At 55.0% G+C, this 19,978-nt stretch overlaps 20 non-coding genes across 20 annotated transcripts; all 20 read left to right on the top strand.

Annotated features, from left to right (window-relative positions):
* The first annotated feature begins 703 nt into the window (after nucleotides 1-703).
* Nucleotides 704-822, top strand: LOC126155965 (5S ribosomal RNA). The gene has a single exon (XR_007533386.1). It is a non-coding gene; the product is annotated as a 5S ribosomal RNA (ribosomal RNA).
* An 860-nt stretch (nucleotides 823-1,682) lies between these two features.
* On the top strand, nucleotides 1,683-1,801 carry LOC126156136 (5S ribosomal RNA). The gene has a single exon (XR_007533545.1). It is a non-coding gene; the product is annotated as a 5S ribosomal RNA (ribosomal RNA).
* An 867-nt stretch (nucleotides 1,802-2,668) lies between these two features.
* On the top strand, nucleotides 2,669-2,787 carry LOC126156139 (5S ribosomal RNA). The gene has a single exon (XR_007533548.1). It is a non-coding gene; the product is annotated as a 5S ribosomal RNA (ribosomal RNA).
* An 860-nt stretch (nucleotides 2,788-3,647) lies between these two features.
* LOC126156110 (5S ribosomal RNA) lies at nucleotides 3,648-3,766 on the top strand. The gene has a single exon (XR_007533521.1). It is a non-coding gene; the product is annotated as a 5S ribosomal RNA (ribosomal RNA).
* An 868-nt stretch (nucleotides 3,767-4,634) lies between these two features.
* LOC126156157 (5S ribosomal RNA) lies at nucleotides 4,635-4,753 on the top strand. The gene has a single exon (XR_007533565.1). It is a non-coding gene; the product is annotated as a 5S ribosomal RNA (ribosomal RNA).
* An 842-nt stretch (nucleotides 4,754-5,595) lies between these two features.
* LOC126155964 (5S ribosomal RNA) lies at nucleotides 5,596-5,714 on the top strand. The gene has a single exon (XR_007533385.1). It is a non-coding gene; the product is annotated as a 5S ribosomal RNA (ribosomal RNA).
* Nucleotides 5,715-6,575: 861 nt separating this feature from the next.
* LOC126156087 (5S ribosomal RNA) lies at nucleotides 6,576-6,694 on the top strand. Its single transcript, XR_007533500.1, has one exon. It is a non-coding gene; the product is annotated as a 5S ribosomal RNA (ribosomal RNA).
* An 842-nt stretch (nucleotides 6,695-7,536) lies between these two features.
* Nucleotides 7,537-7,655, top strand: LOC126155913 (5S ribosomal RNA). The gene has a single exon (XR_007533337.1). It is a non-coding gene; the product is annotated as a 5S ribosomal RNA (ribosomal RNA).
* Nucleotides 7,656-8,520: 865 nt separating this feature from the next.
* On the top strand, nucleotides 8,521-8,639 carry LOC126155963 (5S ribosomal RNA). Its single transcript, XR_007533384.1, has one exon. It is a non-coding gene; the product is annotated as a 5S ribosomal RNA (ribosomal RNA).
* Nucleotides 8,640-9,490: 851 nt separating this feature from the next.
* LOC126155910 (5S ribosomal RNA) lies at nucleotides 9,491-9,609 on the top strand. Its single transcript, XR_007533336.1, has one exon. It is a non-coding gene; the product is annotated as a 5S ribosomal RNA (ribosomal RNA).
* An 865-nt stretch (nucleotides 9,610-10,474) lies between these two features.
* Nucleotides 10,475-10,593, top strand: LOC126155961 (5S ribosomal RNA). Its single transcript, XR_007533382.1, has one exon. It is a non-coding gene; the product is annotated as a 5S ribosomal RNA (ribosomal RNA).
* Nucleotides 10,594-11,453: 860 nt separating this feature from the next.
* On the top strand, nucleotides 11,454-11,572 carry LOC126156134 (5S ribosomal RNA). Its single transcript, XR_007533543.1, has one exon. It is a non-coding gene; the product is annotated as a 5S ribosomal RNA (ribosomal RNA).
* Nucleotides 11,573-12,430: 858 nt separating this feature from the next.
* Nucleotides 12,431-12,549, top strand: LOC126156155 (5S ribosomal RNA). Its single transcript, XR_007533563.1, has one exon. It is a non-coding gene; the product is annotated as a 5S ribosomal RNA (ribosomal RNA).
* An 860-nt stretch (nucleotides 12,550-13,409) lies between these two features.
* Nucleotides 13,410-13,528, top strand: LOC126156086 (5S ribosomal RNA). Its single transcript, XR_007533499.1, has one exon. It is a non-coding gene; the product is annotated as a 5S ribosomal RNA (ribosomal RNA).
* An 842-nt stretch (nucleotides 13,529-14,370) lies between these two features.
* On the top strand, nucleotides 14,371-14,489 carry LOC126155909 (5S ribosomal RNA). Its single transcript, XR_007533335.1, has one exon. It is a non-coding gene; the product is annotated as a 5S ribosomal RNA (ribosomal RNA).
* Nucleotides 14,490-15,354: 865 nt separating this feature from the next.
* Nucleotides 15,355-15,473, top strand: LOC126155959 (5S ribosomal RNA). The gene has a single exon (XR_007533381.1). It is a non-coding gene; the product is annotated as a 5S ribosomal RNA (ribosomal RNA).
* Nucleotides 15,474-16,319: 846 nt separating this feature from the next.
* Nucleotides 16,320-16,438, top strand: LOC126155908 (5S ribosomal RNA). Its single transcript, XR_007533334.1, has one exon. It is a non-coding gene; the product is annotated as a 5S ribosomal RNA (ribosomal RNA).
* An 865-nt stretch (nucleotides 16,439-17,303) lies between these two features.
* Nucleotides 17,304-17,422, top strand: LOC126155958 (5S ribosomal RNA). Its single transcript, XR_007533380.1, has one exon. It is a non-coding gene; the product is annotated as a 5S ribosomal RNA (ribosomal RNA).
* Nucleotides 17,423-18,282: 860 nt separating this feature from the next.
* LOC126156133 (5S ribosomal RNA) lies at nucleotides 18,283-18,401 on the top strand. The gene has a single exon (XR_007533542.1). It is a non-coding gene; the product is annotated as a 5S ribosomal RNA (ribosomal RNA).
* Nucleotides 18,402-19,268: 867 nt separating this feature from the next.
* On the top strand, nucleotides 19,269-19,387 carry LOC126156138 (5S ribosomal RNA). The gene has a single exon (XR_007533547.1). It is a non-coding gene; the product is annotated as a 5S ribosomal RNA (ribosomal RNA).
* The last annotated feature ends 591 nt before the right edge of the window (nucleotides 19,388-19,978 follow it).

The raw sequence follows: 19,978 nt of genomic DNA, 5'->3' as shown, positions 1-19,978 counted from the left end.
ACTTTGAAAACGACAAAACAGTACGAATCGGCAGGTGATTTCTGAAATACGTCACCGCCTATTGTTGTGTAGGAGTGTAGAGTTCCAAATTTGATTTGTAACCACGAATTTATTCCTTAGTCGTCTCGTATCGTCTCGTCTCGTCTCGTCTCGTCCAGCAGACGTTTGTCGTGCTTGCGCTGTCATATGGACCACGACCCGAGCGGCAGTCGAGCAAAGTCGGGACAAGTCGGGACGGGGACAGGGACAGGGATAGGAATGGTGCGAATGCACTGCAAACTACGCAAACACCTGGTGTGAGGCGAGGCGAGGCGAGGCGAGGCAAGGCGAGGCGAGGCGAGGCGAGGCGAGGAAGCCCACATCGCTACCAGTGGGCCCTCCAGCACGACACTGCCACACCCCGCACAGGCCCTCCGCTGAACACCAGGGACAAGATGCGTCCTCCGCTAGTGTCGAAGGCTGCATGCGCCCAGCGAATGACAGGGGGTGCAACGAGCAGCAGTGCGTCTCACACACGCGGCGGTGCGCCCGCCAATTCGGCCGTCACTCTGCTGGGACGCCGGGCGCGCCTCCCCCCGCCGTCGTCGAGGAACTGGCGGTTGCGGAAGGAAGCGCTTTCGTCAAATGCGGCCGAAAACTAACATTTTGTGTGTTGGGAGAAAAGCCGAACGCGAATTCTGCCGTGCTCCTACATTAGATGAGCGCCAACGGCCATACCATGATGAATACACCGGTTCTCGTCCGATCACCGAAGTTAAGCATCATCGGGCCCGGCTAGTACTTGGATGGGTGACCGCCTGGGAAACCCGGGTGCTGCTGGCTCCCTTCCTGTTTTTTTTTGTTATGTCACCAGCCCAATTTTCAAACTACCTTTCTGTTGTGACAAAGATGCTTCTTTATGCCTTTTAAACTACTGTAATGGAACGAAAATGCAGTAATTAACTCAGTTTAAGGGAGAATGTGCTAACCAAGTTTGCCAAGAGGACTTTGAGAACGACAAAACAGTACGAATCGGCAGGTGATTTCTGAAATACGTCATCGCCTATTGTTGTGTAGGAGTGTAGAGTTCCAAATTTGATTTGTAACCACGAATTTATTCCTTAGTCGTCTCGTCTCGTCTCGTCTCGTCTCGTCTCGTCCCGCAGACGTTTGTCGTGCTTGCGCTGTCATATGGACCACGACCCGAGCGGCAGCGAGCGGCAGTCGAGCAAAGTCGGGACAAGTCGGGACGGGGACAGTGACAGGGATAGGAATGGTGCGAATGCACTGCAAACTACGCAGACACCTGGTGTGAGGCGAGGCGAGGCGAGGCGAGGCGAGGCGAGGCGAGGAAGCCCACATCGCTACCAGTGGGCCCTCCAGCACGACACTGCCACACCCCGCACAGGCCCTCCGCTGAACACCAGGGACAAGATGCGTCCTCCGCTAGTGTCGAAGGCTGCACGCGCCCAGCGAATGACAGGGGGTGCAACGAGCAGCAGTGCGTCTCACACACGCGGCGGTGCGCCCGCCAATTCGGCCGTCACTCTGCTGGGACGCCGGGCGCGCCTCCCCGCGCCGTCCTCGAGGAACTGGCGGTTGCGGAAGGAAGCGCTTTCGTCAAATGCGGCCGAAAACTAACATTTTGTGTGTTGGGAGAAAAGCCGAACGCGAATTCTGCCGTGCTCCTACATTAGATGAGCGCCAACGGCCATACCATGATGAAAAAACCGGTTCTCGTCCGATCACCGAAGTTAAATATCATCGGGCCCGGCTAGTACTTGGATGGGTGACCGCCTGGGAAACCCGGGTGCTGCTGGCTCCCTTCCTGTTTTTTTTTTTGTTATGTCGCCAACCCAATTTTCAAACTAGCTTTCTGTTGTGACAAAGATGCTTCCTTAAGCCTTTTAAACTACTGTAATGGTACGAAAATGCAGTAATTAACTCAGTTTGAGGGAGAATGTGCTAACCAAGTTTGCCAAGAAGACTTTGAAAAGGACAAAACAGTACGAATCGGCAGGTGATTACTGAAATACGTCACCGCCTATTGTTGTGTAGGAGTGTAGAGTTCCAAATTTGATTTGTAACCACGAATTTATTCCTTAGTCGTCTCGTCTCGTCTCGTCTCGTCTCGTCTCGTCCCGCAGACGTTTGTCGTGCTTGCGCTGTCATATGGACCACGACCCGAGCGGCAGCGAGCGGCAGTCGAGCAAAGTCGGGACAAGTCGGGACGGGGACAGGGACAGGGATAGGAATGGTGCGAATGCACTGCAAACTACGCAGACACCTGGTGTGAGGCGAGGCGAGGTGAGGCGAGGAGAGGCGAGGCGAGGCGAGGAAGCCCACATCGCTACCAGTGGGCCCTCCAGCACGACACTGCCGCACCCCGCACTGGCCCTCCACTGAACACCAGGTACAAGATGCGTCCTCCGCTAGTGTCGAAGGCTGCACGCGCCCAGCGAATGACAGGGGGTGCAACGAGCAGCAGTGCGTCTCACACACGCGGCGGTGCGCCCGCCAATTCGGCCGTCACTCTGCTGGGACGCCGGGCGCGCCTCCCCGCGCCGTCCTCGAGGAACTGGCGGTAGCGGAAGGAAGCGCTTTCGTCAAATGCGGCCGAAAACTAACATTTTGTGTGTTGGGAGAAAAGCCGAACGCGAATTCTGCCGTGCTCCTACATTAGATGAGCGCCAACGGCCATACGATGATGAATACACCGGTTCTCGTCCGATCACCGAAGTTAAGCATCATCGGGCCCGGCTAGTACTTGGATGGGTGACCGCCTGGGAAACCCGGGTACTGCTGGCTCCCTTCCTGTTTTTTTTTGTTATGTCACCAGCCCAATTTTCAAACTACCTTTCTGTTGTGACAAAGATGCTTCTTTATGCCTTTTAAACTACTGTAATGGTACGAAAATGCAGTAATTAACTCAGTTTGAGGGAGAATGTGCTAACCAAGTTTGCCAAGAAGACTTTGAAAACGACAAAACATTACGAATCGGCAGGTGATTTCTGAAATACGTCACAGCCTATTGTTGTGTAGGAGTGTAGAGTTCCAAATTTGATTTGTAACCACGAATTTATTCCTTAGTCGTCTCGTCCCGTCTCGTCTCGTCTCGTCTCGTCCCGCAGACGTTTGTCGTGCTTGCGCTGTCATATGGACCACGACCCGAGCGGCAGCGAGCGGCAGTCGAGCAAAGTCGTGACAAGTCGGGACGGGGACAGGGACAGGGATAGGAATGGTGCGAATGCACTGCAAACTACGCAGACACCTGGTGTGAGGCGAGGCGAGGCGAGGTGAGGCGAGGCGAGGCGAGGAAGCCCACATCGCTACCAGTGGGCCCTCCAGCACGACACTGCCACACCCCGCACAGGCCCTCCGCTGAACACCAGGGACAAGATGCGTCCTCCGCTAGTGTCGAAGGCTGCACGCGCCCAGCGAATGACAGGGGGTGCAACGAGCAGCAGTGCGTCTCACACACGCGGCGGTGCGCCCGCCAATTCGGCCGTCACTCTGCTGGGACGCCGGGCGCGCTTCCCCGCGCCGTCCTCGAGGAACTGGCGGTTGCGGAAGGAAGCGCTTTCGTCAAATGCGGCCGAAAACTAACATTTTGTGTGTTGGGAGAAAAGTCGAACGCGAATTCTGCCGTGCTCCTACATTAGATGAGCGCCAACGGCCATACCATGATGAAAAAACCGGTTCTCGTCCGATCACCGAAGTTAAATATCATCGGGCCCGGCTAGTACTTGGATGGGTGACCGCCTGGGAAACCCGGGTGCTGTTGGCTCCCTTCCTGTTTTTTTTTTTTTGTTATGTCGCCAACCCAATTTTCAAACTACCATTCTGTTGTGACAAAGATGCTTCCTTAAGCCTTTTAACTTCTGTAATGGTACGAAAATGCAATAATTAACTCAGTTTGAGGGAGAATGTGCTAACCAAGTTTGCCAAGAAGACTTTGAAAACGACAAAACAGTACGAATCGGCAGGTGATTTTTGAAATACGTCACCGCCTATTGTTGTGTAGGAGTGTAGAGTTCCAAATTTGATTTGTAACCACGAATTTATTCCTTAGTCGTCTCGTCTCGTCTCGTCTCGTCTCGTCCCGCAGACGTTTGTCGTGCTTGCGCTGTCATATGGACCAGGACCCGAGCGGCAGCGAGCGGCAGTCGAGCAAAGTCGGGACAAGTCGGGACGGGGACAGGGACAGGGATAGGAATGGTGCGAATGCACTGCAAACTACGCAGACACCTGGTGTGAGGCGAGGCGAGGCGAGGCGAGGCGAGGCGAGGCGAGGCGAGGCGTTGAAGCCCACATCGCTACCAGTGGGCCCTCCAGCACGACACTGCCACATCCCGCACAGGCCCTCCGCTGAACACCAGGGACAAGATGCGTCCTCCGCTAGTGTCGAAGGCTGCACGCGCCCAGCGAATGACAGGGGGTGCAACGAGCAGCAGTGCGTCTCACACACGCGGCGGTGCGCCCGCCAATTCGGCCGTCACTCTGCTGGGACGCCGGGCGCGCCTCCCCGCGCCGTCCTCGAGGAACTGGCGGTTGCGGAAGGAAGCGCTTTTTTCAAATGCGGCCGAAAACTAACATTTTGTGTGTTGGGAGAAAAGCCGAACGCGAATTCTGCCGTGCTCCTACATTAGATGAGCGCCAACGGCCATACCATGATGAATACACCGGTTCTCGTCCGATCACCGAAGTTAAGCACCATCGGTCCCGGCGAGTACTTGAATGGGTGACCGCCTAGGAAACCCGGGTGCTGTTTGCTCCCTTCCTGTTTTTTTTTTTGTTATGTCGCCAGCCCAATTTTCAAACTACCTTTCTGTTGTGACAACGATGCTTCCTTAAGCCTTTTAAACTACTGTAATGGTACGAAAATGCAGTAATTAACTCAGTTTGAGGGAGAATGTGCTAACCAAGTTTGCCAAGAAGACTTTGAAAACGACAAAACAGTACGAATCGGCAGGTGATTTCTGAAATACGTCACCGCCTATTGTTGTGTAGGAGTGTAGAGTTCCAAATTTGATTTGTAACCACGAATTTATTCCTTAGTCGTCTCGTCTCGTCTCGTCTCGTCTCGTCCCGCAGACGTTTGTCGTGCTTGCGCTGTCATATGGACCACGACCCGAGCGGCAGCGAGCGGCAGTCGAGCAAAGTCGGGACAAGTCGGGACGGGGACAGGGACAGGGATAGGAATGGTGCGAATGCACTGCAAACTACGCAGACACCTGGTGTGAGGCGAGGCGAGGCGAGGCGAGGAAGCCCACATCGCTACCAGTGGGCCCTCCAGCACGACACTGCCACACCCCGCACAGGCCCTCCGCTGAACACCAGGGACAAGATGCGTCCTCCGCTAGTGTCGAAGACTGCACGCGCCCAGCGAGTGACAGGGGGTGCAACGAGCAGCAGTGCGTCTCACACACGCGGCGGTGCGCCCGCCAATTCGGCCGTCACTCTGCTGGGACGCCGGGCGCGCCTCCCCGCGCCGTCCTCGAGGAACTGGCGGTTGCGGAAGGAAGCGCTTTCGTCAAATGCGGCCGAAAACTAACATTTTGTGTGTTGGGAGAAAAGCCGAACGCGAATTCTGCCGTGCTCCTACATTAGATGAGCGCCAACGGCCATACCATGATGAATACACCGGTTCTCGTCCGATCACCGAAGTTAAGCATCATCGGGCCCGGCTAGTACTTGGATGGGTGACCGCCTGGGAAACCCGGGTGCTGCTGGCTCCCTTCCTTTTGTTTTTTTGTTATGTCGCCAGCCCAATTTTCAAACTACCATTCTGTTGTGACAAAAATGCTTCCTTAAGCCTTTTAAACTACTGTAATGGTACGAAAATGCAGTAATTAACTCAGTTTGAGGGAGAATGTGCTAACCAAGTTTGCCAAGAAGACTTTGAAAACGACAAAACAGTACAAATCGGCAGGTGATTTCTGAAATACGTCACCGCCTATTGTTGTGTAGGAGTGTAGAGTTCCAAATTTGATTTGTAACCACGAATTTACTCCTTAGTCGTCTCGTCTCGTCTCGTCTCGTCTCGTCTCGTCCCGCAGACGTTTGTTGTGCTTGCGCTGTCATATGGACCAGGACCCGAGCGGCAGCGAGCGGCAGTCGAGCAAAGTCGGGACAAGTCGGGACGGGGACAGGGACAGGGATAGGAATGGTGCGAATGCACTGCAAACTACGCAGACACCTGGTGTGAGGCGAGGCGAGGCGAGGCGAGGCGAGGCGAGGCGTTGAAGCCCACATCGCTACCAGTGGGCCCTCCAGCACGACACTGCCACACCCCGCACAGGCCCTCCGCTGAACACCAGGGACAAGATGCGTCCTCCGCTAGTGTCGAAGGCTGCACGCGCCCAGCGAATGACAGGGGGTGCAACGAGCAGCAGTGCGTCTCACACACGCGGCGGTGCGCCCGCCAATTCGGCCGTCACTCTGCTGGGACGCCGGGCGCGCCTCCCCGCGCCGTCCTCGAGGAACTGGCGGTTGCGGAAGGAAGCGCTTTTTTCAAATGCGGCCGAAAACTAACATTTTGTGTGTTGGGAGAAAAGCCGAACGCGAATTCTGCCGTGCTCCTACATTAGATAAGCGCCAACGGCCATACCATGATGAATACACCGGTTCTCGTCCGATCACCGAAGTTAAGCATCATCGGGCCCGGCTAGTACTTGAATGGGTGACCGCCTAGGAAACCCGGGTGCTGTTTGCTCCCTTCCTGTTTTTTTTTTTGTTATGTCGCCAGCCCAATTTTCAAACTACATTTCTGTTGTGACAAAGATGCTTCCTTAAGCCTTTTAAACTACTGTAATGGTACGAAAATGCAGTAATTAACTCAGTTTGAGGGAGAATGTGCTAACCAAGTTTGCCAAGAAGACTTTGAAAACGACAAAACAGTACGAATCGGCAGGTGATTTCTGAAATACGTCACCGCCTATTGTTGTGTAGGTGTGTTGAGTTCCAAATTTGATTTGTAACCACGAATTTATTCCTTAGTCGTCTCGTCTCGTCTCGTCTCGTCTCGTCCCGCAGACGTTTGACGTGCTTGCGCTGTCATATGGACCACGACCCGAGCGGCAGCGAGCGGCAGTCGAGCAAAGTCGGGACAAGTCGGGACGGGGACAGGGACAGGGATAGGAATGGTGCGAATGCACTGCAAACTACGCAGACACCTGGTGTGAGGCGAGGCGAGGCGAGGCGAGGAAGCCCACATCGCTACCAGTGGGCCCTCCAGCACGACACTGCCACACCCTGCACAGGCCCTCCGCTGAACACCAGGGACAAGATGCGTCCTCCGCTAGTGTCGAAGGCTGCACGCGCCCAGCGAATGACAGGGGGTGCAACGAGCAGCAGTGCGTCTCACACACGCGGCGGTGCGCCCGCCAATTCGGCCGTCACTCTGCTGGGACGCCGGGCGCGCCTCCCCGCGCCGTCCTCGAGGAACTGGCGGTTGCGGAAGGAAGCGCTTTCGTCAAATGCGGCCGAAAACTAACATTTTGTGTGTTGGGAGAAAAGCCGAACGCGAATTCTGCCGTGCTCCTACATTAGATGAGCGCCAACGGCCATACCATGATGAATACACCGGTTCTCGTCCGATCACCGAAGTTAAGCATCATCGGGCCCGGCTAGTACTTGAATGGGTGACCGCCTGGGAAACCCAGGTGCTGTTGGCTCCCTTCCTGTTTTTTTTTGTTATGTCACCAGCCCAATTTTCAAACTACCTTTCTGTTGTGACAAAGATGCTTCTTTATGCCTTTTAAACTACTGTAATGGTACGAAAATGCAGTAATTAACTCAGTTTGAGGGAGAATGTGCTAACCAAGTTTGCCAAGAGGACTTTGAAAACGACAAAACAGTACGAATCGGCAGGTGATTTCTGAAATACGTCACCGCCTATTGTTGTGTAGGAGTGTAGAGTTCCAAATTTGATTTGTAACCACGAATTTATTCCTTAGTCGTCTCGTATCGTCTCGTCTCGTCTCGTCTCGTCCAGCAGACGTTTGTCGTGCTTGCGCTGTCATATGGACCACGACCCGAGCGGCAGTCGAGCAAAGTCGGGACAAGTCGGGACGGGGACAGGGACAGGGATAGGAATGGTGCGAATGCACTGCAAACTACGCAAACACCTGGTGTGAGGCGAGGCGAGGCGAGGCGAGGCAAGGCGAGGCGAGGCGAGGCGAGGCGAGGAAGCCCACATCGCTACCAGTGGGCCCTCCAGCACGACACTGCCACACCCCGCACAGGCCCTCCGCTGAACACCAGGGACAAGATGCGTCCTCCGCTAGTGTCGAAGGCTGCATGCGCCCAGCGAATGACAGGGGGTGCAACGAGCAGCAGTGCGTCTCACACACGCGGCGGTGCGCCCGCCAATTCGGCCGTCACTCTGCTGGGACGCCGGGCGCGCCTCCCCCCGCCGTCGTCGAGGAACTGGCGGTTGCGGAAGGAAGCGCTTTCGTCAAATGCGGCCGAAAACTAACATTTTGTGTGTTGGGAGAAAAGCCGAACGCGAATTCTGCCGTGCTCCTACATTAGATGAGCGCCAACGGCCATACCATGATGAATACACCGGTTCTCGTCCGATCACCGAAGTTAAGCATCATCGGGCCCGGCTAGTACTTGGATGGGTGACCGCCTGGGAAACCCGGGTGCTGCTGGCTCCCTTCCTGTTTTTTTTTTGTTATGTCACCAGCCCAATTTTCAAACTACCTTTCTGTTGTGACAAAGATGCTTCTTTATGCCTTTTAAACTACTGTAATGGAACGAAAATGCAGTAATTAACTCAGTTTAAGGGAGAATGTGCTAACCAAGTTTGCCAAGAGGACTTTGAGAACGACAAAACAGTACGAATCGGCAGGTGATTTCTGAAATACGTCATCGCCTATTGTTGTGTAGGAGTGTAGAGTTCCAAATTTGATTTGTAACCACGAATTTATTCCTTAGTCGTCTCGTCTCGTCTCGTCTCGTCTCGTCTCGTCTCGTCCCGCAGACGTTTGTCGTGCTTGCGCTGTCATATGGACCACGACCCGAGCGGCAGCGAGCGGCAGTCGAGCAAAGTCGGGACAAGTCGGGACGGGGACAGGGACAGGGATAGGAATGGTGCGAATGCACTGCAAACTACGCAGACACCTGGTGTGAGGCGAGGCGAGGCGAGGCGAGGAAGCCCACATCGCTACCAGTGGGCCCTCCAGCACGACACTGCCACACCCTGCACAGGCCCTCCGCTGAACACCAGGGACAAGATGCGTCCTCCGCTAGTGTCGAAGGCTGCACGCGCCCAGCGAATGACAGGGGGTGCAACGAGCAGCAGTGCGTCTCACACACGCGGCGGTGCGCCCGCCAATTCGGCCGTCACTCTGCTGGGACGCCGGGCGCGCCTCCCCGCGCCGTCCTCGAGGAACTGGCGGTTGCGGAAGGAAGCGCTTTCGTCAAATGCGGCCGAAAACTAACATTTTGTGTGTTGGGAGAAAAGCCGAACGCGAATTCTGCCGTGCTCCTACATTAGATGAGCGCCAACGGCCATACCATGATGAATACACCGGTTCTCGTCCGATCACCGAAGTTAAGCATCATCGGGCCCGGCTAGTACTTGAATGGGTGACCGCCTGGGAAACCCAGGTGCTGTTGGCTCCCTTCCTGTTTTTTTTTGTTATGTCACCAGCCCAATTTTCAAACTACCTTTCTGTTGTGACAAAGATGCTTCTTTATGCCTTTTAAACTACTGTAATGGTACGAAAATGCAGTAATTAACTCAGTTTGAGGGAGAATGTGCTAACCAAGTTTGCCAAGAGGACTTTGAAAACGACAAAACAGTACGAATCGGCAGGTGATTTCTGAAATACGTCACCGCCTATTGTTGTGTAGGAGTGTAGAGTTCCAAATTTGATTTGTAACCACGAATTTATTCCTTAGTCGTCTCGTATCGTCTCGTCTCGTCTCGTCTCGTCCAGCAGACGTTTGTCGTGCTTGCGCTGTCATATGGACCACGACCCGAGCGGCAGTCGAGCAAAGTCGGGACAAGTCGGGACGGGGACAGGGACAGGGATAGGAATGGTGCGAATGCACTGCAAACTACGCAAACACCTGGTGTGAGGCGAGGCGAGGCGAGGCGAGGCAAGGCGAGGCGAGGCGAGGCGAGGCGAGGAAGCCCACATCGCTACCAGTGGGCCCTCCAGCACGACACTGCCACACCCCGCACAGGCCCTCCGCTGAACACCAGGGACAAGATGCGTCCTCCGCTAGTGTCGAAGGCTGCATGCGCCCAGCGAATGACAGGGGGTGCAACGAGCAGCAGTGCGTCTCACACACGCGGCGGTGCGCCCGCCAATTCGGCCGTCACTCTGCTGGGACGCCGGGCGCGCCTCCCCCCGCCGTCGTCGAGGAACTGGCGGTTGCGGAAGGAAGCGCTTTCGTCAAATGCGGCCGAAAACTAACATTTTGTGTGTTGGGAGAAAAGCCGAACGCGAATTCTGCCGTGCTCCTACATTAGATGAGCGCCAACGGCCATACCATGATGAATACACCGGTTCTCGTCCGATCACCGAAGTTAAGCATCATCGGGCCCGGCTAGTACTTGGATGGGTGACCGCCTGGGAAACCCGGGTGCTGCTGGCTCCCTTCCTGTTTTTTTTTGTTATGTCACCAGCCCAATTTTCAAACTACCTTTCTGTTGTGACAAAGATGCTTCTTTATGCCTTTTAAACTACTGTAATGGAACGAAAATGCAGTAATTAACTCAGTTTAAGGGAGAATGTGCTAACCAAGTTTGCCAAGAGGACTTTGAGAACGACAAAACAGTACGAATCGGCAGGTGATTTCTGAAATACGTCATCGCCTATTGTTGTGTAGGAGTGTAGAGTTCCAAATTTGATTTGTAACCACGAATTTATTCCTTAGTCGTCTCGTCTCGTCTCGTCTCGTCTCGTCTCGTCCCGCAGACGTTTGTCGTGCTTGCGCTGTCATATGGACCACGACCCGAGCGGCAGCGAGCGGCAGTCGAGCAAAGTCGGGACAAGTCGGGACGGGGACAGGGACAGGGATAGGAATGGTGCGAATGCACTGCAAACTACGCAGACACCTGGTGTGAGGCGAGGCGAGGCGAGGCGAGGCGAGGCGAGGCGAGGAAGCCCACATCGCTACCAGTGGGCCCTCCAGCACGACACTGCCACACCCCGCACAGGCCCTCCGCTGAACACCAGGGACAAGATGCGTCCTCCGCTAGTGTCGAAGGCTGCACGCGCCCAGCGAATGACAGGGGGTGCAACGAGCAGCAGTGCGTCTCACACACGCGGCGGTGCGCCCGCCAATTCGGCCGTCACTCTGCTGGGACGCCGGGCGCGCCTCCCCGCGCCGTCCTCGAGGAACTGGCGGTTGCGGAAGGAAGCGCTTTCGTCAAATGCGGCCGAAAACTAACATTTTGTGTGTTGGGAGAAAAGCCGAACGCGAATTCTGCCGTGCTCCTACATTAGATGAGCGCCAACGGCCATACCATGATGAAAAAACCGGTTCTCGTCCGATCACCGAAGTTAAATATCATCGGGCCCGGCTAGTACTTGGATGGGTGACCGCCTGGGAAACCCGGGTGCTGCTGGCTCCCTTCCTGTTTTTTTTTTTTGTTATGTCGCCAACCCAATTTTCAAACTAGCTTTCTGTTGTGACAAAGATGCTTCCTTAAGCCTTTTAAACTACTGTAATGGTACGAAAATGCAGTATTTAACTCAGTTTGAGGGAGAATGTGCTAACCAAGTTTGCCAAGAAGACTTTGAAAACGACAAAACAGTACGAATCGGCAGGTGATTACTGAAATACGTCACCGCCTATTGTTGTGTAGGAGTGTAGAGTTCCAAATTTGATTTGTAACCACGAATTTATTCCTTAGTCGTCTCGTCTCGTCTCGTCTCGTCCCGCAGACGTTTGTCGTGCTTGCGCTGTCATATGGACCACGACCCGAGCGGCAGCGAGCGGCAGTCGAGCAAAGTCGGGACAAGTCGGGACGGGGACAGGGACAGGGATAGGAATGGTGCGAATGCACTGCAAACTACGCAGACACCTGGTGTGAGGCGAGGCGAGGTGAGGCGAGGAGAGGCGAGGCGAGGCGAGGAAGCCCACATCGCTACCAGTGGGCCCTCCAGCACGACACTGCCGCACCCCGCACTGGCCCTCCACTGAACACCAGGTACAAGATGCGTCCTCCGCTAGTGTCGAAGGCTGCACGCGCCCAGCGAATGACAGGGGGTGCAACGAGCAGCAGTGCGTCTCACACACGCGGCGGTGCGCCCGCCAATTCGGCCGTCACTCTGCTGGGACGCCGGGCGCGCCTCCCCGCGCCGTCCTCGAGGAACTGGCGGTAGCGGAAGGAAGCGCTTTCGTCAAATGCGGCCGAAAACTAACATTTTGTGTGTTGGGAGAAAAGCCGAACGCGAATTCTGCCGTGCTCCTACATTAGATGAGCGCCAACGGCCATACGATGATGAATACACCGGTTCTCGTCCGATCACCGAAGTTAAGCATCGTCGGGCCCGGCTAGTACTTGGATGGGTGACCGCCTGGGAAACCCGGGTACTGCTGGCTCCCTTCCTGTTTTTTTTTGTTATGTCACCAGCCCAATTTTCAAACTACCTTTCTGTTGTGACAAAGATGCTTCTTTAAGCCTTTTAAACTACTGTAATGGTACGAAAATGCAGTAATTAACTCAGTTTGAGGGAGAATGTGCTAACCAAGTTTGCCAAGAAGACTTTGAAAACGACAAAACAGTACAAATCGGCAGGTGATTTCTGAAATACGTCACCGCCTATTGTTGTGTAGGAGTGTAGAGTTCCAAATTTGATTTGTAACCACGAATTTACTCCTTAGTCGTCTCGTCTCGTCTCGTCTCGTCTCGTCTCGTCCCGCAGACGTTTGTTGTGCTTGCGCTGTCATATGGACCAGGACCCGAGCGGCAGCGAGCGGCAGTCGAGCAAAGTCGGGACAAGTCGGGACGGGGACAGGGACAGGGATAGGAATGGTGCGAATGCACTGCAAACTACGCAGACACCTGGTGTGAGGCGAGGCGAGGCGAGGCGAGGCGAGGCGAGGCGTTGAAGCCCACATCGCTACCAGTGGGCCCTCCAGCACGACACTGCCACACCCCGCACAGGCCCTCCGCTGAACACCAGGGACAAGATGCGTCCTCCGCTAGTGTCGAAGGCTGCACGCGCCCAGCGAATGACAGGGGGTGCAACGAGCAGCAGTGCGTCTCACACACGCGGCGGTGCGCCCGCCAATTCGGCCGTCACTCTGCTGGGACGCCGGGCGCGCCTCCCCGCGCCGTCCTCGAGGAACTGGCGGTTGCGGAAGGAAGCGCTTTTTTCAAATGCGGCCGAAAACTAACATTTTGTGTGTTGGGAGAAAAGCCGAACGCGAATTCTGCCGTGCTCCTACATTAGATAAGCGCCAACGGCCATACCATGATGAATACACCGGTTCTCGTCCGATCACCGAAGTTAAGCATCATCGGGCCCGGCTAGTACTTGAATGGGTGACCGCCTAGGAAACCCGGGTGCTGTTTGCTCCCTTCCTGTTTTTTTTTTTGTTATGTCGCCAGCCCAATTTTCAAACTACATTTCTGTTGTGACAAAGATGCTTCCTTAAGCCTTTTAAACTACTGTAATGGTACGAAAATGCAGTAATTAACTCAGTTTGAGGGAGAATGTGCTAACCAAGTTTGCCAAGAAGACTTTGAAAACGACAAAACAGTACGAATCGGCAGGTGATTTCTGAAATACGTCACCGCCTATTGTTGTGTAGGTGTGTTGAGTTCCAAATTTGATTTGTAACCACGAATTTATTCCTTAGTCGTCTCGTCTCGTCTCGTCTCGTCTCGTCCCGCAGACGTTTGACGTGCTTGCGCTGTCATATGGACCACGACCCGAGCGGCAGCGAGCGGCAGTCGAGCAAAGTCGGGACAAGTCGGGACGGGGACAGGGACAGGGATAGGAATGGTGCGAATGCACTGCAAACTACGCAGACACCTGGTGTGAGGCGAGGCGAGGCGAGGCGAGGTAGCCCACATCGCTACCAGTGGGCCCTCCAGCACGACACTGCCACACCCTGCACAGGCCCTCCGCTGAACACCAGGGACAAGATGCGTCCTCCGCTAGTGTCGAAGGCTGCACGCGCCCAGCGAATGACAGGGGGTGCAACGAGCAGCAGTGCGTCTCACACACGCGGCGGTGCGCCCGCCAATTCGGCCGTCACTCTGCTGGGACGCCGGGCGCGCCTCCCCGCGCCGTCCTCGAGGAACTGGCGGTTGCGGAAGGAAGCGCTTTCGTCAAATGCGGCCGAAAACTAACATTTTGTGTGTTGGGAGAAAAGCCGAACGCGAATTCTGCCGTGCTCCTACATTAGATGAGCGCCAACGGCCATACCATGATGAATACACCGGTTCTCGTCCGATCACCGAAGTTAAGCATCATCGGGCCCGGCTAGTACTTGAATGGGTGACCGCCTGGGAAACCCAGGTGCTGTTGGCTCCCTTCCTGTTTTTTTTTGTTATGTCACCAGCCCAATTTTCAAACTACCTTTCTGTTGTGACAAAGATGCTTCTTTATGCCTTTTAAACTACTGTAATGGTACGAAAATGCAGTAATTAACTCAGTTTGAGGGAGAATGTGCTAACCAAGTTTGCCAAGAGGACTTTGAAAACGACAAAACAGTACGAATCGGCAGGTGATTTCTGAAATACGTCACCGCCTATTGTTGTGTAGGAGTGTAGAGTTCCAAATTTGATTTGTAACCACGAATTTATTCCTTAGTCGTCTCGTATCGTCTCGTCTCGTCTCGTCTCGTCCAGCAGACGTTTGTCGTGCTTGCGCTGTCATATGGACCACGACCCGAGCGGCAGTCGAGCAAAGTCGGGACAAGTCGGGACGGGGACAGGGACAGGGATAGGAATGGTGCGAATGCACTGCAAACTACGCAAACACCTGGTGTGAGGCGAGGCGAGGCGAGGCGAGGCAAGGCGAGGCGAGGCGAGGCGAGGCGAGGAAGCCCACATCGCTACCAGTGGGCCCTCCAGCACGACACTGCCACACCCCGCACAGGCCCTCCGCTGAACACCAGGGACAAGATGCGTCCTCCGCTAGTGTCGAAGGCTGCATGCGCCCAGCGAATGACAGGGGGTGCAACGAGCAGCAGTGCGTCTCACACACGCGGCGGTGCGCCCGCCAATTCGGCCGTCACTCTGCTGGGACGCCGGGCGCGCCTCCCCCCGCCGTCGTCGAGGAACTGGCGGTTGCGGAAGGAAGCGCTTTCGTCAAATGCGGCCGAAAACTAACATTTTGTGTGTTGGGAGAAAAGCCGAACGCGAATTCTGCCGTGCTCCTACATTAGATGAGCGCCAACGGCCATACCATGATGAATACACCGGTTCTCGTCCGATCACCGAAGTTAAGCATCATCGGGCCCGGCTAGTACTTGGATGGGTGACCGCCTGGGAAACCCGGGTGCTGCTGGCTCCCTTCCTGTTTTTTTTTTGTTATGTCACCAGCCCAATTTTCAAACTACCTTTCTGTTGTGACAAAGATGCTTCTTTATGCCTTTTAAACTACTGTAATGGAACGAAAATGCAGTAATTAACTCAGTTTAAGGGAGAATGTGCTAACCAAGTTTGCCAAGAGGACTTTGAGAACGACAAAACAGTACGAATCGGCAGGTGATTTCTGAAATACGTCATCGCCTATTGTTGTGTAGGAGTGTAGAGTTCCAAATTTGATTTGTAACCACGAATTTATTCCTTAGTCGTCTCGTCTCGTCTCGTCTCGTCTCGTCTCGTCCCGCAGACGTTTGTCGTGCTTGCGCTGTCATATGGACCACGACCCGAGCGGCAGCGAGCGGCAGTCGAGCAAAGTCGGGACAAGTCGGGACGGGGACAGGGACAGGGATAGGAATGGTGCGAATGCACTGCAAACTACGCAGACACCTGGTGTGAGGCGAGGCGAGGCGAGGCGAGGAAGCCCACATCGCTACCAGTGGGCCCTCCAGCACGACACTGCCACACCCTGCACAGGCCCTCCGCTGAACACCAGGGACAAGATGCGTCCTCCGCTAGTGTCGAAGGCTGCACGCGCCCAGCGAATGACAGGGGGTGCAACGAGCAGCAGTGCGTCTCACACACGCGGCGGTGCGCCCGCCAATTCGGCCGTCACTCTGCTGGGACGCCGGGCGCGCCTCCCCGCGCCGTCCTCGAGGAACTGGCGGTTGCGGAAGGAAGCGCTTTCGTCAAATGCGGCCGAAAACTAACATTTTGTGTGTTGGGAGAAAAGCCGAACGCGAATTCTGCCGTGCTCCTACATTAGATGAGCGCCAACGGCCATACCATGATGAATACACCGGTTCTCGTCCGATCACCGAAGTTAAGCATCATCGGGCCCGGCTAGTACTTGAATGGGTGACCGCCTGGGAAACCCAGGTGCTGTTGGCTCCCTTCCTGTTTTTTTTTGTTATGTCACCAGCCCAATTTTCAAACTACCTTTCTGTTGTGACAAAGATGCTTCTTTATGCCTTTTAAACTACTGTAATGGTACGAAAATGCAGTAATTAACTCAGTTTGAGGGAGAATGTGCTAACCAAGTTTGCCAAGAGGACTTTGAAAACGACAAAACAGTACGAATCGGCAGGTGATTTCTGAAATACGTCACCGCCTATTGTTGTGTAGGAGTGTAGAGTTCCAAATTTGATTTGTAACCACGAATTTATTCCTTAGTCGTCTCGTATCGTCTCGTCTCGTCTCGTCTCGTCCAGCAGACGTTTGTCGTGCTTGCGCTGTCATATGGACCACGACCCGAGCGGCAGTCGAGCAAAGTCGGGACAAGTCGGGACGGGGACAGGGACAGGGATAGGAATGGTGCGAATGCACTGCAAACTACGCAAACACCTGGTGTGAGGCGAGGCGAGGCGAGGCGAGGCAAGGCGAGGCGAGGCGAGGCGAGGCGAGGAAGCCCACATCGCTACCAGTGGGCCCTCCAGCACGACACTGCCACACCCCGCACAGGCCCTCCGCTGAACACCAGGGACAAGATGCGTCCTCCGCTAGTGTCGAAGGCTGCATGCGCCCAGCGAATGACAGGGGGTGCAACGAGCAGCAGTGCGTCTCACACACGCGGCGGTGCGCCCGCCAATTCGGCCGTCACTCTGCTGGGACGCCGGGCGCGCCTCCCCCCGCCGTCGTCGAGGAACTGGCGGTTGCGGAAGGAAGCGCTTTCGTCAAATGCGGCCGAAAACTAACATTTTGTGTGTTGGGAGAAAAGCCGAACGCGAATTCTGCCGTGCTCCTACATTAGATGAGCGCCAACGGCCATACCATGATGAATACACCGGTTCTCGTCCGATCACCGAAGTTAAGCATCATCGGGCCCGGCTAGTACTTGGATGGGTGACCGCCTGGGAAACCCGGGTGCTGCTGGCTCCCTTCCTGTTTTTTTTTGTTATGTCACCAGCCCAATTTTCAAACTACCTTTCTGTTGTGACAAAGATGCTTCTTTATGCCTTTTAAACTACTGTAATGGAACGAAAATGCAGTAATTAACTCAGTTTAAGGGAGAATGTGCTAACCAAGTTTGCCAAGAGGACTTTGAGAACGACAAAACAGTACGAATCGGCAGGTGATTTCTGAAATACGTCATCGCCTATTGTTGTGTAGGAGTGTAGAGTTCCAAATTTGATTTGTAACCACGAATTTATTCCTTAGTCGTCTCGTCTCGTCTCGTCTCGTCTCGTCTCGTCCCGCAGACGTTTGTCGTGCTTGCGCTGTCATATGGACCACGACCCGAGCGGCAGCGAGCGGCAGTCGAGCAAAGTCGGGACAAGTCGGGACGGGGACAGGGACAGGGATAGGAATGGTGCGAATGCACTGCAAACTACGCAGACACCTGGTGTGAGGCGAGGCGAGGCGAGGCGAGGCGAGGCGAGGCGAGGAAGCCCACATCGCTACCAGTGGGCCCTCCAGCACGACACTGCCACACCCCGCACAGGCCCTCCGCTGAACACCAGGGACAAGATGCGTCCTCCGCTAGTGTCGAAGGCTGCACGCGCCCAGCGAATGACAGGGGGTGCAACGAGCAGCAGTGCGTCTCACACACGCGGCGGTGCGCCCGCCAATTCGGCCGTCACTCTGCTGGGACGCCGGGCGCGCCTCCCCGCGCCGTCCTCGAGGAACTGGCGGTTGCGGAAGGAAGCGCTTTCGTCAAATGCGGCCGAAAACTAACATTTTGTGTGTTGGGAGAAAAGCCGAACGCGAATTCTGCCGTGCTCCTACATTAGATGAGCGCCAACGGCCATACCATGATGAAAAAACCGGTTCTCGTCCGATCACCGAAGTTAAATATCATCGGGCCCGGCTAGTACTTGGATGGGTGACCGCCTGGGAAACCCGGGTGCTGCTGGCTCCCTTCCTGTTTTTTTTTTTGTTATGTCGCCAACCCAATTTTCAAACTAGCTTTCTGTTGTGACAAAGATGCTTCCTTAAGCCTTTTAAACTACTGTAATGGTACGAAAATGCAGTATTTAACTCAGTTTGAGGGAGAATGTGCTAACCAAGTTTGCCAAGAAGACTTTGAAAACGACAAAACAGTACGAATCGGCAGGTGATTACTGAAATACGTCACCGCCTATTGTTGTGTAGGAGTGTAGAGTTCCAAATTTGATTTGTAACCACGAATTTATTCCTTAGTCGTCTCGTCTCGTCTCGTCTCGTCTCGTCTCGTCCCGCAGACGTTTGTCGTGCTTGCGCTGTCATATGGACCACGACCCGAGCGGCAGCGAGCGGCAGTCGAGCAAAGTCGGGACAAGTCGGGACGGGGACAGGGACAGGGATAGGAATGGTGCGAATGCACTGCAAACTACGCAGACACCTGGTGTGAGGCGAGGCGAGGTGAGGCGAGGAGAGGCGAGGCGAGGCGAGGAAGCCCACATCGCTACCAGTGGGCCCTCCAGCACGACACTGCCGCACCCCGCACTGGCCCTCCACTGAACACCAGGTACAAGATGCGTCCTCCGCTAGTGTCGAAGGCTGCACGCGCCCAGCGAATGACAGGGGGTGCAACGAGCAGCAGTGCGTCTCACACACGCGGCGGTGCGCCCGCCAATTCGGCCGTCACTCTGCTGGGACGCCGGGCGCGCCTCCCCGCGCCGTCCTCGAGGAACTGGCGGTAGCGGAAGGAAGCGCTTTCGTCAAATGCGGCCGAAAACTAACATTTTGTGTGTTGGGAGAAAAGCCGAACGCGAATTCTGCCGTGCTCCTACATTAGATGAGCGCCAACGGCCATACGATGATGAATACACCGGTTCTCGTCCGATCACCGAAGTTAAGCATCATCGGGCCCGGCTAGTACTTGGATGGGTGACCGCCTGGGAAACCCGGGTACTGCTGGCTCCCTTCCTGTTTTTTTTTGTTATGTCACCAGCCCAATTTTCAAACTACCTTTCTGTTGTGACAAAGATGCTTCTTTATGCCTTTTAAACTACTGTAATGGTACGAAAATGCAGTAATTAACTCAGTTTGAGGGAGAATGTGCTAACCAAGTTTGCCAAGAAGACTTTGAAAACGACAAAACAGTACGAATCGGCAGGTGATTTCTGAAATACGTCACAGCCTATTGTTGTGTAGGAGTGTAGAGTTCCAAATTTGATTTGTAACCACGAATTTATTCCTTAGTCGTCTCGTCCCGTCTCGTCTCGTCTCGTCTCGTCCCGCAGACGTTTGTCGTGCTTGCGCTGTCATATGGACCACGACCCGAGCGGCAGCGAGCGGCAGTCGAGCAAAGTCGTGACAAGTCGGGACGGGGACAGGGACAGGGATAGGAATGGTGCGAATGCACTGCAAACTACGCAGACACCTGGTGTGAGGCGAGGCGAGGCGAGGTGAGGCGAGGCGAGGCGAGGAAGCCCACATCGCTACCAGTGGGCCCTCCAGCACGACACTGCAACACCCCGCACAGGCCCTCCGCTGAACACCAGGGACAAG

The sequence above is a fragment of the Schistocerca cancellata genome, unplaced genomic scaffold (genome assembly GCF_023864275.1).
Source record: "Schistocerca cancellata isolate TAMUIC-IGC-003103 unplaced genomic scaffold, iqSchCanc2.1 HiC_scaffold_1102, whole genome shotgun sequence".
Taxonomy (NCBI): Eukaryota; Metazoa; Arthropoda; class Insecta; order Orthoptera; family Acrididae; genus Schistocerca; species Schistocerca cancellata.
The sequence above is the reverse complement of the archived record's forward strand: the minus strand, read 5'-3'. Positions and strand labels throughout refer to the sequence as shown.